Source organism: Monomorium pharaonis, unplaced genomic scaffold (assembly GCF_013373865.1).
Source record: "Monomorium pharaonis isolate MP-MQ-018 unplaced genomic scaffold, ASM1337386v2 scaffold_63, whole genome shotgun sequence".
Lineage (NCBI taxonomy): Eukaryota > Metazoa > Arthropoda > Insecta > Hymenoptera > Formicidae > Monomorium > Monomorium pharaonis.
In genome coordinates this window covers 24,973-30,025 of record NW_023415945.1, presented here as the reverse complement: position 1 = coordinate 30,025, position 5,053 = coordinate 24,973, and the positions used below count along the sequence as shown (strand labels likewise).

Below are 5,053 nucleotides of genomic sequence, written 5' to 3'. Positions count from 1 at the left end.
TTGACAAATTAAACGAGTACTATTAAAAAGAATAAAAATATATTGCTCAGATTTTCTTCCGGATTGCCCTCTCTCACTCGCTAGTCCTCTTCCCCCTTGCCCTTCTTGTTAATCTTATTGTGAGTTTCGGAACCCTGGGTAGATTAAAAGTTTCATTAAAATTTAGGACAAGGTCTCTGCTCTGAGATCGGATATAAATTAATACTCCTTATAAGACGGAAACGCCACGCGAATAATGCAGGTGCTTCGAAAAAGGCAAGCAAATGATTCGACTTTATTCTCGCATCAATTATTTTGAATTCAATTTTTTCGGATGCAATTGTGAAAAAGGACTTTATTTTATAATAAAGCAAAGGATTTAGGGAAATCTCTTCATAAAATTTAATAGACAATTTTTTTTCTTTATTTGATACTTAATATTTGACATTTTTTGCATATCTCGACAATCTAAGTAATTATATTTGTATTCATGCTTGATATAATTAATATTGATACTTGAAAGAAAGATACACATTGTAACGAAGTTTTTATTGACATAAGTAATGAGATCTTAATTTTATTCTATGACTTACTCGAGACTTACTAAGGCCTTCTCGTGCATTGCAATTAACTACATCATTTAAAAAATGTTTAGCGAATTCATTGTTAAGATAAGATTATATGTTTTGGCGTATCTTGCATTTATCTCAGAGCGAGACTCATAGCGACTCTCGTAGAAATATCTTGCAAAGTTCCAACCTGCTCTAATTAGCTCAATATTAAATTATCACGATTAAGTAACTTAATTGATGTGGAAAGAGCTGAACAACGTTCGATACTTCGTTTTATAAAACCAATTGATAATGAAATCAGATCGCTTTTAATTGTCATTAACATAGTAATATTTACTTCAAAATATTTCAACTGCATATCATGTATAGATTTTTTCGGATGTCAATCGGTATAATGATAATGTCATACATTAAAAGCGAGAAATCTTTTTATTTTATTTATAATTTATTATATAAAAGTATATAAATAATTTATAATATATTCTCTCTTATTATTTACTTAGAGGACTGAATTTGCTTTTACTGGAAAATTCTCGAGTTAGCTGTATGTATATGTATAACATTTGTAACTAAAGGGTTAAACGAAGATGAAACATCAGCTTCAAAGGAATGATTCATCGGTCTCAGGGTCGTACCATATTGGAAAGTAGCCCCGTGTCATGGGTCTCGGAGTCTTATCGTGACTCACATTTTTATATTTGGCATTTTCGCTAAATTAAATCAATGTATAAGAAATATAATTTCTTTTTAGTCTTTAAGAAATAAAAACTGTCAAATCTGATCGCCAAATATAAATAGTCCAAATTAAATTACAGATTTTGTTTTTTTTTCTTATTATAAAGTTACAGAGGTTGCTGATTAATAGTTTAATGACTTTGAATTATCTCCAAAGTTTAAATAAAACAACTTCATAAAAATGCAAATGTATGTGCATGTAGTGTGTGATGTGTATATATGGCCTTTGAAAATCTTTTTTTATTTTGACTTATTTAAAATAAGAAAAGATAATAGCTTTATATTTTTTAGTGATGTAATTTATTATATTAAATGTATGTGTGATTATAAAAAAATCACATTGTAAAAATGCGAATCTTATACAATGTAAACTTATATTTTCTTTATGTTTCTTTATTCTATTTTTTGAAGTTGCATAAGTTATGCTTCTAAAATATTATATAAGTAATTTTTACTTGAATTTTATGATATTAAATAAATGAAATTGATAAATAAACTATGTATGTGAATCATCGTTATGAATCAGTACAACTAGAGACAAATTTTTTTTTCTGTTAATGCAATAGACTAAAATATCGAATAACTGCATTTTATCGCGCTTCCGATAAATCGAGCGAGTTTTTTTTCATTATCAGTACGAGTCAGGGAAAACGTTATAGTTCTGACTCACAAACAGTATGTGAGATAAACATAATATACATATAATATTATATTGTCTGTATATATGTATATATATATACATATACAGGAAAATCAAGCAAGGTATTATAGCATTTTTTCTCAAACTTTGCCGATGACTAAATACATAATCACGATTGCAGCGTGCATATTAAAAGAGTGGATCCTTACAAGGGTGACGTGACCTCCTTTCTACGACGCTGTAAGCAAAAAGCGCAAAAGAAAGTACCGGTTAAACGTTCCCTCTCTTAATTAATTCTTCATCAATTTAGAATTATCAGTTGCATTCCATTTTATCAAGAAATATAAAATATATTTCTTAATATAAGAAATTTCTCAAAAAAGGTCTTTTATTTATTAAATATTTTATAACCATTTTTCAATATAAATCTTGCTTATTTACTTCACTACGCTATATAATGGCGGTTTATTTTAAAAATTTTGTAGAAGTAGAAAATGTTTAGCGAATCTTATAGTTTCATATCAAAATTTTTTTATCGCATACTAAAATAATTTGATTTTATTACTGCACGATTAAAAGATTTTTATTACCTTCACTAAAATTGCTTAATTAAATATATCTTGTTAATTTAATCATATTTTTTCCGTGTGTTACAAATGAGCAATATGGGATTTCGCGGAAGTATGTTTTTCGTATGAAATTAAATCGAGGTGTTATTTTCTATCAAAATCGACAAAGTAATGATAAAAAAAATGTTGAATTTTGCTTCGACTTTTTTTCGTGAAACACATTCACGCATTTGCACTTTGACCGGAATGTAAATGTATTTTAAAAAGAGCGACGTTTCGGCGGAAATAGTTACGGTAAGAGGGAGAGAGCGAGAGCGAGTGCGAGAGAGAGCAAAGTCAAGCCGGGCGTGCATGAATGTGCAGAACCGTGAGAAAGAAGACTGCGACCGGCCATACAAAGACGCTGTAATCGAGTGCACTTATAGTTCAAGGTCGTTTTAGATCATCTCAGATTAACTGCAACGCGCGTCACAATTTAGGCCCATCGATCGGCTTTCATGGATGCTCCGTCTACATCATTTTTATGAAGAATAGCTTTTAGACACGTCTATCTTTTGCCGTATCATACTTTATCGTGTTTTGGAGAGAAATTAAACCTCTCAAAATTTCTGTCTCGATCTCTCCTCTCCCCCTCCCCCGGAAAAGAAATCCACTTTAAATAAAGAAGATCGATGTAAAGTACAAAAAGGCTCACGCGCTAATCGTATAGGATGTTTACTATTGGGAAAAACCGGAAAAATTCAAATTTGCAGGAAATTTCTTATTTATTTTTGAACATCATGAATTTTTATGGAATTTTATTGAAATTCAGAGAAATTTTTGGAACATTTGTGATTAAAAGCCGGTTGTGCCAACTTCTTGACTTAAACTTACCTATCAAGTAAGCATGTATCTATCTACATTTATTTCCTTAAATAAATAAAGACACATATATTTATCTGATAAGGTAAGTTTATCAAGAAATTGGAATAACCGAGTATTCCTCTAAAGAGTATTAAAAAGTATAATATGAAAAATTTATGTCAAAACTTCATTAAGAAATTCTCTAATCTTATCTAGAATTTGGAATAGAATCGGGAATTCTGACGGAATTCTTTTACAAAATTTGAATAAACACCTTGCAATCCATTTCGTATCAATCAAACGTGATTTTACTGGCGAAAGAGCGAGCCTTGATAAGATTATGGCAGTTTACCTTCGACGAGATTAAGGGCTCGTCGTCATCCAACTTGATGTAGGACGATCGCTATACTTGGCAACAATTGCTATAGCATATTGGATCGATGCTAACGTGAATTATGGTTCTTATCGTTGATTATCTCTCTTCTATATGTCGACCGACCCATTAGGCACGAACGGGTTAGAGTATTGACTCTGAGACACTTGGCTTTGAAATCTGAGATCTTTGTCATGTCGTGTGGTTTCCAAGAAATTTATGCTTGAACGAAAGAAGTTTCTTAAAAGATAATATCTTCCTTATCATATTATATCTCCATCTATACAAATGAGAGTAATTTTTTCACATAGGATACTTCTGATTCTCTTTTCTTACGAACAATTCTTTAATAAAGAGTCGATTAACACGGACAATTAGCACAGAATAACTTTTACGATAAAAAAAAAACCGTGGCTTTTCATGCAACTCCGGAATACACATACACCAAAGACATTTAGCTTAAGTGTGACATCGTGCAGTCACTGTGTATCCTAATAAGGAATTTATTTTTATTTCTAGGTAAGTAAAGAAGAGCTCGCGAAATTAGTGCAGAGTTTCGAAGAGCAAGACATCCTGACGTCGTCGGGGGGTTACCTTAGCCGGTAATAGGTACATCTACCTGTCGGGCACGGACCGTGTGATAAGGGCAAAACTCGGCAAAGTCGGCGTTCATTGCATGAAGACGACGCAAGCCGTAGTTGTTTCCCTGTACGAGGACCCATACAGCCACAGCAAGCCGCATCTGTCGTTGAAAAACTGGGCGAATACCTCGTGTCCTGCGGCTATTAGGTATGATGACAGCTTTCATTCCGAAATAATCGTTGTAAATAACATAAAAGAGCTTCGTCACAAAAACCGCCGAGACAATTTTAAAGTAAAAATTTATGTTATCAGTTAGAAAATTCTTCGCTATGTTTTTTTTCTTGGAGAATATTTATTTTCGTATATTTTATGCGCAAAGGGACTGCAACTTTCGTGAAGGCAACGAAGAAGTTAATCCGTCTCCTTTAAATTTGCCTCTAGAAATCCTTTTCTCCATTCACGAACGAAAACTTCCGGTCTCATCCTTTTTACGACATGCGGTAAAATTTTATTAATTTCGCAAACACGTGAAACGATCTTCGCGAGCCAAAATTAAAAAAATATTAATAAAATAATTTAGACAATTAAAAAATATCACGAGTGTGTTAGTAAATTGATAAGACAATGTTATATAAATTGTTATGAAAAAAGACATAATAAAATAAATTTATTTCAAAGCTTACAGAATTCTCTAATCTTTTCTAGAATTTTGAATAAAATTTCTGAAAAATCCGAAGAAACGATTCTTTTATATATATAT

General features: G+C 31.5%; 1 pseudogene; it reads left to right on the top strand.

Moving 5' to 3' along the window:
- The first annotated feature begins 4,230 nt into the window (after positions 1-4,230).
- Positions 4,231-4,500, top strand: LOC118648725 (annotated as a pseudogene).
- The last annotated feature ends 553 nt before the right edge of the window (positions 4,501-5,053 follow it).